At 43.9% G+C, this 14576-nt stretch overlaps 1 protein-coding gene across 1 annotated transcript in view; it reads left to right on the forward strand.

Moving 5' to 3' along the window:
• The window catches only part of TMEM178B (transmembrane protein 178B), a 367714-nt gene that overhangs the window by 339652 nt on the left and 13486 nt on the right, over nt 1-14576 (forward strand). The window lies entirely within an intron of this gene.

The raw sequence follows: 14576 nt of genomic DNA on the forward strand, positions 1-14576 counted from the left end.
GATGAATTAAAGCTGGACAAAACGTGTACAGTAGGCTCTGATAGAAACTCAAAGGACTGTCCCAGCAACAGCCAGGGAAGACAAGCTACACGTTTTTTTTAAGTTCTGCAATTCTCTGCTCCTTGATAATGTCACCAGGCTTTGATCTGCTGCTGGCATTTGCATTTCAAGGCCAGAGGAAAATGGTCAAACAAAATTTGAGTTTACAATTTTTTTTAACAATTACTTATTGAGTGCCTTTAGCATACTGGTACCAAACAGAGAGGAAGGCAGTGCATGGGTAATAGAAAGAGAGGTAGGGCTGGCACGACACCTTACATACAGGCAGGAACAACTCTCTGTAGAGACGTGCATCTGACGAAGTGAGTATTCACCCACGAAAGCTCATGCTCCAATACGTCTGTTAGTCTATAAGGTGCCACAGGACTCTTGGCTGCTTTTACAGATCCAGACTAACACGGCTACCCCTCTGATACTCTCTGTAGAGAGAGAAAGGGGACTGCCTGTATATGTGTAACAGAGCCTAGTTTGGAATTTAGAAATTCACTCACGACTCAGACCTACCTTCCTAGGCACCCTTGCAATGTGGGCCTGTCTTGTCTATTCTTGAGGGCCCTATTAGGGGGCGATAGAGAAGTTAGTTATACATATGGTACTTGTGTGGAGTTGGACAGCTTCGTGGGAGATGAAAGTTTTAGCTCCCTGCAACATGAAGAAAGAATCCATCATACCCCTTTTCAATGCCATGTAATCCTTTAAAAGGCAGAAAATAAGGGATCAGGAGTGCTGATGCCCACTCTGCAATTCATGTGACACCATTTTCATGGATTTGTCTTGTCTCTTGCAGGCTTCATTTATGGGACAATGAAAATCTCAGTTTGATTTCTGGATAATTATATCCCTCAGGACAAATATAAATTGTTCCAGTTCTAACTGAATGGCTCGGGAGACTTCTTTTGGGATACAAAGACACCTACAGCAAGATTCTCCCCTCCTCTCATTCAAATTCAATCCAAGTCAGACAGTGACCAAGAAAAAGCCATTATAACCTGACAGGTGTGTGGTTGCCTGCGTAAAGTGAGGTGGTGGGTCTCAGTACAGTTACTAATGGACAGATGTCCAAATCATGCAACAAACACTACCACAACTGGCACCAGATGGCATCTTTGATGGCATCCACAGCAGAGGACTAAAGATTAAATGGACATGGAGATAACACTACCCTCTCATCCCTTGAATTGTTCCTTGCAGAGTATTTTAGAGGCATTGGTAGGGCAGTGTGTGAGAAGTTTGCACTGCCTCTGTTTATGCTGTGCTTCTATAGACAAAGAAAGGACCTCAGCCGCCATGAATCTGACAATTCTCATCAGCTCTAAATTCACTTGAAAAGCTAAAGTCAGACTTCCATACAGGGATCTGATTTTCAGAGCAGAAGTAGATTTATCCTCCACATCCTGGAAAAGGGAAAAATTAACCAGGGTGCTGAAAGATCAAATGAAAGGGTGATAAAAGTCTCTTCTGTTGGGGATGAAGGCATGTTTAAACTGGATAAGAAGCCAGCTGTGACTTTAATAGTCTCTTCTGATTATGTTTGTTTCACTTTAAATATAACTGCGCATGTGTAAGAAATGGCAGAGTAATCACATTTGTGAGGAAAATAAAAGATAAAGTAGCCACAAAGCTAGAAGAAACTGGTTTGAACTAACACAAATCCTGTACTGGCAGGGGAGGAGAGTTCACATGGAAATGAGAAGATAACAAATTTATAAATAAGTCTGCGTAACAACGGGAAGCTGAAATCTTATTGTCCAGTGCTGGAGGTAACCATGATGAGATCATCCTGATGAGCTTCCCATTTGTGATTAATTGATCACTACTTACTAAGTGCTTTGCCTTCCTAAAGATTTGTAAGGCCCACCTGCTGAGTAAGTGAATCTCAGTCCAACACCTTTACTGCTGTGAATGCAGCACTGTGACAAGTCAAGTCCTTCCCTGTGATAATGAAGGTCAGCTCAAATTAATTGAGAGCCCATAATGGGGGTTCCTGCCAGTGCTGCAGTTTGGCATCAATCTAGCAGTCTGGTTATATGGCAGACCTGAGATGTGATGGAATGGCAGGCATATGAATCAGATACTGGACAAACTTGCAGCAGGATGAACAGTCTGGGAGAGCACACATGCAGTGATGGAAGGAGTTATTTCCGCACACAAATTACTTAGTTATGACATTAATTACCACTGCCTGTATTACGCCCACACCACTAAAGGGCTATGTTAATACTGGCTCAGTTTTTTGCTGTCTCTGGTTACGTGCTTGCAGGGCTGCAAAGCATCATGTTGCCCTCATGGGTGTAGTCATTCATGTTATTACTGCTGGACTATCTTGAGGTGAGATGGTCCTGGTCATCACTGTGCCCACAGTGTTCAGCGTTAGTCACTGAGTAACTCCCATGCTTTGAGCATCCCCTGTTCTATTCTTTTCTGGAGTCCATCTCATTGAAACGTAGTGCAACTGTAACTTCTGAAGAAATAATGCATGACAGGATGTGCAGTGACAGTGTCACCCCTGACTTGTGTGCAGAACACGTGGGAGGGTGTGTACTTACTGTGTTGCGCATATCTTGGATGCAGAGATACATGATAGGGTGCACTGTGTACACACCACTGGTGCAATCATACACAACAGGGTGCACTGCGATTGTAGAGTCGTGTGCTCAAACCTTGGGTGTCATAATACACAACAATTTGGAGTTACTGTGTCATATCTATGTGCCATAAGAGAGTAATGCACGAAGGGCCAGCTCCTTACCTAGTGTAATTAGGTGTAGCTCAATGAAATGCATTGATTTGCACAAGCTGAGGATCTGGCTCAAGAGGGTGTACAGTTATGGTATAGGAAGGATACATGTTCTCCAGGTGTAATAATACACTACAGCTTGTGTAGTTACAATTCAGTACACATGCACTGCTGCTACACAACAGGATGCATGGTTACTGTGGTTTACTATGCATTCCTCCAGTGTGCTGTGAGACATGAGGTCAAAGGCCAAATGCAAAAAGCACCCAACCAACAGATATATGATACGATAACAGCATTACTATACACCCCGCTGTTTATTGTGGTTCTTAGTTTTTAAAAAGTGTATTAAATTCCAACCCGTGTGGGTTTATAGTCTCATAATGACACAGCATGGAAACCCTGTCAGCCAATCAGATAACTCCTTCCATCCAAGCTTTTTTATAAGGGCAAATTTAAAGTAAATCCTATGCATTCTGCAACCCGTCTGTTAGCTGATGATGATGCAACCATGTATAATTAAACAATAATTTATATTCTGTGCAAGTGTGCACAGAGCAATAAAGTGTTCTCAAGAGCCATGTACCGCTGAGGCATTCAGTCCATGCACAGAAGGAGTTTACTGCAAAGCTGCTCCCTCACAACGGAGTTTGTCACCACGGAGCTAGGAGCAGTGTTGTTTTATTCTTTAATAATTTCAGAACTGTGATATAATTTAACTAGTTAATGGGACATCTACCTCAGGATCAGGCTGCATTATGTTATTTATTTGTTTCATGTACCTGGAACAAAAAAACTTGCAGGGTAAAGAGAGGCTGAAAGTGATGCAGCTTCTGTTGTGATGTGGGTTTTTTCATCCAGCTCTATAATAAAAGATCAGATGATGGCCACAAGACGAGCACACCCTCCAAAGAAATTAATAACCACAAATAACAACCAATAGCAACAACATCCAGATACAGATCTACAGAAACACTTTAAAAAACGGAACTCACATTTCAGTGAGAATTGCCTGGGCTAAATAAAGTAAAATAAATATCATCTTCTAAATCAGACTTCTCTGGGGCTGTTCTTACCTACTAGAGTTGCAAATTAACATCTGAGGTTCTTGTAACTGTAAGAGATCAGAGAGGGAAAAAAAATCTCTGTTCCCTCCCCCTTCGCAATTTATCTATCTTGCACATGTAACCCTTCTGCCCCTCTGAGTTGGCAGCAACAAGGGCCGGGTTCAGTATCCAGGGGTTCTGTTTCAGTAACACAAGGCATAACCGGCTCGAGCCCCCACCCAGTGACCTGGGACACTTACATACCACACCCCCCTTGGCGCCTCTAGGAGGCAATACTTCCCCTCTCGCAAGCACGGAGTCTTTTTAATAAAGGAAGGAATCAATGCGGCATCCCATTGGAGAAACACCACAAACAGGTTATAACACAAACCATCAACAAAAACCCACCTCCAAGTACGTTTGGACCCTTTTCCCCTTAGGGTCTTAAGTCTAATCACCCCAAAGTCCAACAACCCAAAAGTCTCTGGTCAGTGCCACCCCAGAATTCAAGAGTTTATCTGCAGAGTTTTACGGGCCAGGGCCAACTGCTCTGCCTCTCCATGAAGTTCTGCTGCAGCCTTCACCACGACCAGCTCCACCACGAGGAGCAGCACTGCTCCTCCAGCCGCCCCTACAAACCGCTTCACTCTGCTCACTGTTCTGTGGGCTGCTGGTGATAGGTCTTCAGGCTCCCCCACTAGTTAACACAGCACTCAGTGATCTCAGGTCAGCTCTTTCAGTGATTTCAGCTCTTAGTAGGGGAGCCCTGATGCTGGTGCGCCATTGGTCCAAGATGAATTCAGCTCAGTAGTCTCTAGATGGACTCCTAATGGAATCAAAATTAGCTCTACTCTTTAACAGTGGAGAGAGGAGGATGCACAATTGGTGTTCCAGGCCCTCAAAAGGGGCTCATAACCATCAGGTACACACACCAGTCCCCAACCTCTGTCCCCTCATAGAGTTTTGGAACCCATGTCCCATGTTTAGCAAGTACCACCCAACTGAGGTTGAGTCATTTCTGTCACAAAGCAGTCCCACAGCTCCCCATTCACACAATCAGGGTGACAAACTTTTTTTTCCCTCCTGCCCCAATAACAAAGAAATTGGGGATTCCAGAGCTGTAAAATCACCATCCCAAGCTGCTGTGGGGTTATGCTAAGTTGTTATGCTAAGTGGGGGTGGATGCCAATGGAAATTCCTAACATTCTTGCCACACTCTCTACAGTTCACCACCAGATGTCAGGATAGCGCTCATTCTGACTCTGCTTACACACATTTGAAAGCACAGTCTATTCACGAGTCAGTTTCCGTGGTTGTTTTTTTCGGAGGAGTGGGGAAGGGGTGTCTGTCGTTCAGTCAGGCACAGAAGAGATATTTTTTTAAAAAAAAACAAGAGGAAAATGTGATTGTGGATCCACATAAATTTTGAGGGGGTCTCAAGGGCAGGCATAGTACCAGAAACTACTTGTAACTATTTTTAGGAACTGACTAGCTTTCAAATCCATGGTGTCTCTTTAAGGTGAAGGAACAAATTCCACTAATAGTTGGCTTTTCATTCTTTATCTAAGGCATCAGTCACAAATACTAGCCACAGGCATGTTTAAACAAAGTTGTTGTTGGCAGAGTTCTGGCAGCATACAGAGGTTCCTCTAGCTTTCCAGCTCAGGCCTTACAAAGGTGTAGAGGGCAAGGAATTGAGGCATGGCTGGGACACAGAGCCCAAGCAAGCTCTCAGAGCAAATACATGGGATTCTGTAAAACTAGTTACTTGGTAATCAGAACGGAGGAATATATGTGAGAAAGCAGAAGTACAGGTGTGGGGCAAAACCTTAAACCGATTCAGCATGGCTAGTGCTGGCAAACTGAGCCGGTTGTGTTTAAACCAGTTCAAGCACAATTTGGCCAGTCTGGTAATCAGATGATAACAAAACCTCCCTACCTGAACATCCCCACAGCCCTGCTTGATGCAATCATGCTTTAAAATGGCTGTAACTAGCTCCACACAGTACTGCTTCCAATATGGAGAGGGCAAAAATGGACTCTCAAACCACAGTCACAACTCATGCATGGTTTTCCTCCTCTGCAACTCTGAATAGCCTCCATGGAAGCTTATCCAAGCAGGGTCCCCAGGTGCTATAGCAATTATTATTTATTATTTGTATTGCAGTAGCACCTAGAGTCTCCAACTGAGATGAAGGGTCCCATTATGCTGCACATTGTGTATAACAAAAGGATGCTCCCTGCCCTAAAAAGCTTAGAGTCTACATATAAGATAAAACAATGAGGAGTCCTTGTGGCACCTTACAGGCTAACAGATTTATTTGATGAGATGATGTCTGTAATAGCCCAGCAACTTGCCCTTGCTGGCTGTTGTGTTTGTACCCACACCCTGGGCCTGCATGCTTTTAAGCTTCCTTTGGTCTCTGGCCTCTCTGGCCTCTCTTCCTTGGTGCAGATTCTCCTGGAAGTTGAACCTCATGGCCCCACTGCTGTAGGCCCCTAGAACCAGTTCTGAACTCCACTCCCATCCCGAAGACACTGCAGTAGCTTAAGCACACCCTTTCCCAGAATGCCAGCTTTGTGAGTTCACTAGTTTATAATTTACCCCTTACGGGACATGTGATCCTTGAAGCAAATAGGCACAGACATTGCAAAGGATTTCTAAAAAGCAATCACTCTTTACTTTAGATGCACAGCAGATATACAGATCTATGCAAAATAAGAAAAACCAATGTGTGATTCCCTGCCTCAGTTTACTCACCACTCAAGTGTTCTCTGGGATTTGATCCGGATTCTGGGACTTCTCTCCTTCAACACATGCTTCTTTTACTGTTCTGGTTGGTGAGAGACAGCCACTCTGAGCAGACTTAGTCCTTTTATAGGCTTCCAGACTCTTTTGTTAGGTCAGCCTCAACTCCCTCCTCAGGTGATCAACTGCCTGGTTACCAGCCCATCTGAGTGGACTGGGTCTTATGAGTGCCTGATAGCTCCCTGAGGTAAGGTATCTCCATTTGACTGGAAAACCGTGGAGGTTTAACAACCCACCATTGCTATCCCTGTGTCTCCACCCTTTGGAATTTCACAACAAAATGGAGGTGAGAAGGCACAGACCAGCCTTACAGTCATAATGGAGTTTGTAGTTTGATATAGATAGGTACAGAGGGCTCATAATATCAAACAGAATTAATAAATTGTATATAGGTTCCCCAGATTGGCTTTGTCAAGATTAACAGAGCAGGGGTACCTCACAAATAATAATATATGAAGATATACCTCTCTCATAGAACTGGAAGGGACCTTGAAAGGTCATTAAGTCTAGGGTGACCAGATTGCAAGTGTGAAAAATTGGGATGGGGGTGGGGGAGTAATAGGAGCCAATATAAGAAGATGATCCAAAAATTGGGACTGTCCCTATAAAATTGGGATATCCGGTCACCCTAATTGAGTCTAGCCCCCTGCCTTCACCATCAGGACCAAGTACTACATTTTGCTCCAGATCCCTAAGTGGCCCCCTCAAGGATTGAATGTACAACTTTGGGTTTAGCAGGCTAATGCTCAAACCATTGAGTTATCCCTCCCCCTTAAAGTACTGCTGATGAGTTCTTACACTCCTTTTTTTCAAGATGGAGCTTCTGTTATTACCTTTTATTGATTTAATAGCTAGACAAATACAATTCATGTGCAGTAAGGCGTTTAACCTCTTCCCATTATCAGGGCAACCATTTTCAAAACCAGATTGAAAGGAAGGGCAGCTGTCTGATTAGGAGTAGCTACTGAATGTCAAACAAAGCAACTTCTGTGATGTAGACACAGCCTTAGATGAGACTTGCTGTCTTGCCTGACAGAAACATTTCCCAATGAAATGTGATTTTTCCTTTATCAGAAATATTGCTGTGGCTTTGTCTCATTCACTAGTGTTTCATTTGGGACACTCCCACCTCCCCTCACAAATCTCAGCCTGGATTTCTCTGCCCCCATCCAACAGAATTCAGTTTATTACACTCCTGTCAGCTGTGCTGGAGAAGTCAGTTTTTCTCCCCCTAGTCCCGCTTGGATGCCAACGCATCCCTGGCAGACTGTTATTACTGCCTGTCATTCATATTCTATCTTCCAATTCCATGGAGGGGAGATTTAAACCTCAGCCCATCTGCATTCAGTTCTGATTGGATGATTATCCCAAAGCTGCAGAAAGTGTTTTTGATAAACAAATAAAAATTCTATATTGCCACTGCTGTCCTGGGACGCTGGGTTATTAGTAAACATGGAAGGGAAGTACATGACTGATTGCAAGAACCTATCAGGGAAATTCTTTAGGATTTAATTTTTTGCGGGGAAGAGACCATTACAATGAATCGTTCATGAAATCTGGCAGTCCTGGAGGCTCTGAAGTCCCGTGTCTAGCGTCAGTACAGTATCATGGGCAACAGCAGTCTACTTTCCCTTCATACCAGCCCACCAGTATGTCTAATCCTGACTTGGAGAGACCACTTCTTGGGGTAGTTCAGTCTCCGTGCCCATTCAGTCCAACAGTGGTGCCAATCAGGAGGGTGGTTTTATGTCAGACGGGCATCTATTCACTAGCTATTAGACTGCAGGTCCCAGCTCATTTTGCACAGGTCCCCAGACAACCCTAAAACACATCAGCATTCAGTTATTATCAGTAGCCCTGGTACCTCTTACATCATGAGGCCTGATTAACTGTAATTGGGGCCATCCTAGTTCTGATAGTTGAATCTGAACAGCATGTGGGATTCACACACTGGACATACAATTTTCTCTAGTCAGCATGATTCAGCATTTTTGGGCCTTGGTAAGTTGCAATAAATAGTGAGATAATGGCATGTCATTGATGGATGCTGGTAAATTGGAGTTTAAAATATTGTACATGATGTCTTACATAACCAAGGACAGTGGAGGGGTATGGAGCCATGCGCCAGCAAATTGTTATGCAAACTACTGATTATTTATTAGCTCAGTAAAAACACAGAGTTTGATCCAGGGATAGAAACAGCATTTTTAATGAGTTTCACTTTCATGGCAGGTTTTACTCTCGATTGTTTGTAACTTTCTCCTCCTTAGTATTTATTAATTTCTTATATGATGGTGTCTAGAGGCCCCAACCAAGATCTGAGCCCTATTGTTGTGGGCACTGCACAAACATAGTCCTTGCCCTCAATAGTTTGCCGTTGAGATAGATGAGACAAAGTGTAGGAGAAGGGGAATACTTCCTTCTTTTTTGTATTTAGCAACCACATGGTTTCAAACTGGCAACACAGATTTTCCCTGATTATCTCCTCTCACAATCCTATGTCTCTAATGAAGCTGAAATTATCACATTCCTTTTAGCAAAGAAGGGACTCTTTTGCCATTTTATAACCACAGTCCTTTGAAACAAGCCACAGAGCTTGGTTTATAGTTCGGTCGCTCTGCCATGCACCTTCTTCCCATCACGATATAAGAGCCAGAACAGCCTGCCACACAGGGATTACTGCATTCCTACTCACACAGCTTCATGTTACGAGGATAATCCATTTAACAAGGGAGGATGTGGAGGGAAGGGACTGGGATTTCTAATAAAACAAGTGGGTTGATTTCAGAATAAAGAGGAGGGGGTGACTTCTGTAAAGGAGGCCCTCCAGTGGCTTGCATCTCCTGCTGTTGATTTGCAAATGGTGTGATACTTCCCTAAAGATGACCCTAGAGCCTGGGGTGTCTCTGCAAGATATTTGGAAAGATCTGGAGCATTTAATCTGGGGCGAGTCTACCCTCTGGGGCAGGGATTGTCTCTTCATCTATGTCTGTACAGCACCCTGCACAATGGGGACCTGATGCTAATTGGGACTATAAAATGTTTATTATTCAGGAATGTCTGGTCACCATGTATAGAATTTGGCTAGAGAGGCAAAGTTCCCCTCATCCGCCCCTTCATTAGAGGAGAAAGTGAGGGCTAACATCAATGTATTTTCCCCCTCACATTGAGGTGAAAAATCAAACTCCTCCCAGTCTCTGTCCTATGCCTCTGCCAGGAGCTTTCTGGCCAAAGGACACCATCAGTGCATTAGAGGAGCGAGTCTGACAGGCTGCCAGCAAGGTTGGCTTACCACGCTACAGAGGACACAGAGCAGGCTGAATGACCTTCTGTCATGGGCGGCAGTGCAGACTGAATGGCCAGAGTTCTGAAGGTGTTTGCTGGCAGCTGGCTTCGTGGGTTTGTCTAGAGAGAAGCCAAGCCAGTGTGTGTCATGCCGATATATAGTTTGAGATACATCAGTGGGAGGGAGAGGAAATGAATTAGGCCAGGGTCATGTATGTGGGAGGCAGGGAGATAAAACCATCTGCAGCAGAAATATATTGAGGCTCTTGGTTTCTGTTTGTTGGTCTTCATTTAGCCTCAGAGCAGGGACAGGTTCAGAGCATCTCTTCCTTTCAAGAGGGCTGTGAAACCTTTAGCTCAAAAGAGCCTGATGCACTTACAGTAAGGTTCTGGCAGCAGGTACAGTGCAAGTGAGAATCAGGCCCAAAAAAGTGCCAGGGGGCCAGTTTTGATCACTCTTTGTGTGTACCTTCATGCCAAAGGAAAACATTCAGAGTTGTGGTTACAGCATTCTACTCTGTCTGATGCTGACCAGAGCGTTCTGTGCTGTGCAGCATGGGACGAGTTAATGGTTAGCATGCCCAGGCATTTGCATGAAGAAAATGTGAATCAGAACTAAGTATTAATATGGGGGCAGCACGAAGGACAGGGGAGTGACTCTTCCAGCAGCTTGCTTCTTACAAGAGGGGTCCCCTCCTACCACAACCCCACCCCATGTAAGGTGTGTCTCCAACTTCTAATGAATGTGGGATTTCCTTGCTGCTGTTACACAAGCAAAGGAAGTGTCTCTAGTGAATTCACAGATGGAGGGAGCTCTCTGGCATTTTGGCACTAACAGATTAGTATTCATTATTATCGGTAATTATTATTATTATTTATTAATTTTATTACAGTATTATTTAGAGGCCGCAGTTGAGAGTGAGGGCTCATTGTGCTAGGTCAGTGGTGCCCAAACTTTGCCTCTCACAACCCCTCTTTCCTGTAATGGAACATGTCTGCCTCCGCTGGGAGCAGAGCTGCAGCCACGGGCCAGGGGTCCGGGGCAGAACCGCGGGGCCAGGAGCGGAGCCAGGGCCACAGTTGAGGCAGGTAGGCTGGGGGGTGAGGGCGGGGCTGAGGCTGGAGCAGAGTGGAGCTAGGGGCAGAGTGGGGCTGGGTGGTGCTCCCTCCCCGTCCCCTGTGGGGGCTGGCCTGGGCCCTGCTGTGCATCTCGGATGTTCCTCCATGCCTTCTAAAGGGGTGTGCTCCACAATTTGGGGGCCACTGTGCTAGGTGCTGTACAAACACATAATGAGATAGTCCCTGTCCCAAAGAATTTACAATCTAAATAGACAAAACAGTCAAAATGTATATATACACTGCAGTCAGAGATGTGATTGCAGCTCGGTTAGGCTTACCAGCATTAGATTCAATCTAGCTAGCATGGCTAAAAATAGCAGTGACTATGCAGGGAACAGGCTAGCAACATGGGTACGGTCCCAGCATGCTTGTACAGCCTGGTCTGAAGGCTGTGCCATGGCTATTTTTAGCCATCCTAGCTAGATTAAAGCTCACGTGGGTATTCCATCCTGTGCTACAATCAGCTCTGAGTGCTGTGTAGACATACCCAAAGAGGAGGAAGGAGGAAACAGGTAGAGAGAGAGGAAGTGACTTGCCTAAGGTCACACAGGAGGTCAGTGGTGGAGATGGGATTCACATGGAAATCCTAGATTTGTTTTGCTGCAGCCTCTAAAAAGGATTTTGCCATACTGGCATGTCCCTGTGTGCCAAAGATGTCTTTTGGTATGTGTTCTCCCAAACACCTTGTCTGATTGGCTTCAGACATTCCAGAAATATTCCACTCTAGCATAATTCCACTCATGCCCACAGACTAGAGTGTGTACAATTCACTGCTTAACTACAACTAGCAATGGTAAAGAAGAGGAAGAAAAAGAGGCAAAAGCAAGAAGGAGAGAGAAGAGTAATAGTAAGAAAAGAATGTGGAAAAAGAGCGAGAGAAGGAAATATTACAAAAATAACATGGCCCTGACTGTGTTGGGGGGGAAGTAAGGAGGAAAATTAGACCACTGGCTCTACTGTGATTTTGGCTATCATCTCTAGGGAGAGGTGCTTCAGATTCTATGGTAGAATCGTAGGATGGAAAGGACCTCGAGAGGTCATCTAGTCCAGTCCCCCGCACTCATGGCAGGACTAAGTATTATCTAGGCCATCTCTGACAAGTGTTTGTCTAACCTGCTCTTAAAAATCTGCAATGGTGGAGATTCCACAACCTCCCTAGGCAATTTATTCTAGTGCTTAACTACCCTGACAGTTAGGAAGTTTTTCCTAATGTCCAACCTAAACCTCCCTTGCTGTAATGTAAGCCCATTGCTTCTTGTCATATCCTCAGAGGTTAAGGAGAACAATTTTTCTCCCTCCTCCCTGTAACAACCTTTTATGTACTTGAAAACAGTTATCATGTCCCCCCTCAGTCTTCTCTTTTCCATACTAAACAAATCCAATTTTTTCAATCTTCCCTTATAGGTCATGTTTTCTAGACCTTTAATCATTTTGTTATTGTTCTCTGAACTTTCTCCAATTTATCTATATCTTTCCTGAAATGTGGTGCCCAGAACTGGACGCAATACTCCAGTTGAGGCCTAATCAGTGTGGAGTAGAGCAGAAGAATTACTACTAGTGTCTTGCTTACTACACTCCTGCTAATACATCCCAGAATGATGTTCTCATTTTTTGCAACAGTGTTACGCTGTTGGCTCATATTTAGCTTGTGGTGCACTATGACTTTCAGATCCCTTTCCTCAGTACTCCTTCCAAGGCAGCCATTTCCCTGATTTTTCCTTCTAAGTGGAGTACTTTGCATTTATCCTTATTGAATTTAATCCTATTTACTTCAGACCATTTCTCCAGTTTGTCCAGATCATTTTGAATTATAATCCTATCGTCCAAAGCACTTGCAACCCCTCCCAGCTTGGTATTGTCTGCAAACTTTGTATGTACTCTCTGTACCATTATCTAAATCATTGATGAAGATATTGAACAGAATTGGCCCCAGAACTGATCCCTGCAGGACCCCACTTAATATGCTCTTCCAGCATGACTGTGAACCACTGATAACTAATCTTTGGGAACGGTTTTCAAACCAGTTTTGCACCCACCTTATAGTAGCTCCATCTAGGATGCATTTCAGTAGTTTGTTTATGAGAAGGTCATGCAAGACAGTATCAAAAGCCTCACTAAAGTCAAGATATACCACCTCTGCCACTTCCCCCTTATCCACAAGGCTTGTTACCCTGTCAAAGAAAGCTACAGGGTTGGTTTGACAAGATCTGTTCTTGACAAATCCATGCTGACTGTTACTTGTCACCTTATTATCTTCTAGATGTTTGCAAATTGATTCCTTAATTATTTGCTCCATTATCTTTCTGGGTACAGAAGTTAAGCTGATTGGTCTGCAATTCCCCGGGTTGTCCTTATTTCCCTTTTTATAGATTGGCACTATATTTGCTTTTCCAGTCTTCTGGAATCTCTCCCATCTTCCATGACTTTGCAAAGATGATCGCTAATGTTTCCGATATCTCCTCAGTCAACTCCTTGAGTATTCTAGGATGCATTTCATCAGGCCCTGGTGACTTGAAGACACCTAACTCCTCTAAGTAACTTTTAACTTGTTCTTTCCCTATTTCAGCCTCTGATCCTACCTCATTTTCACTGGCATTCGCTGTGTTAGATGTCCAATCACTACCAACCTTCTTGCTGAAAACTAAAACAAAGAAGTCATTAAGCATCTCTGCCATTTCCACATTTTCTGTTGTTGTTTCCCCCCCACCCGCCACTGAGCAATGGGCCTACCTTGTCCTTGGTCTTCCTCTTGCTTCTAATGTATTTATAGAATGCTTTTTTGTTACCCTTTATGTTTCTAGCTAGTTTGATCTTGTTTTGTGCCTTGGTGATACATTATAAGAACATACTATAGACAGATGGTTCACTCCCGTGAAACGTGAAGAGGTCTGGATTTGATTTGGTGAAGTTGGGAGGTGAGATCAAAGAGGAATATCAAGCTCATAAAGGGAGAGTAGCTCAACGAAACCTCAACTCAAATGAGACTCATGTCTTTCCATAACACTTCCTATCTGCCAGAATTACACACACAAGCTTCTCATGAAGCAGGTGAGTATTCTCATCCTCTTTAGCAGATGGAAAACTGAGGCAGCAAGTTTCAGGGTTTGTCTACACTTGAAGTGTTACAGCAGCATATATGCAGCATTGCAGCTGCACCACTGTAGCGCTGCAATGTAGATATTACCTATGCCGATGAGAACTCCCATAGAAATGGTAACTAGGTCAACAGAAGAATTCTTCCATCAACTTAGTGCTGTCTACACTGGGGGTTAGGTTGGCTTAACTATGTCACTCAGGGGGTGTAGATTTTTCATACCCCTGAGTAATGTAGCGAGGTTGACCTAACATTTTAGTGTAAACCAGGCCTCAGTGACTTCCCCAGTATTACAGAGGGAGGCTAGAATGGCAAGGAGGACAGATGTTCCATTTTGTGAAGGATTTGGAGATTCCAAAATGTTCAGAATTGTTTTGAGAACATTTTCAACTTTCAAATGATGTCTTATAAATTTGAAAAAAAAAA

The sequence above is a fragment of the Chelonoidis abingdonii genome, chromosome 1, assembly GCF_003597395.2.
Source record: "Chelonoidis abingdonii isolate Lonesome George chromosome 1, CheloAbing_2.0, whole genome shotgun sequence".
Lineage (NCBI taxonomy): Eukaryota > Metazoa > Chordata > Testudines > Testudinidae > Chelonoidis > Chelonoidis abingdonii.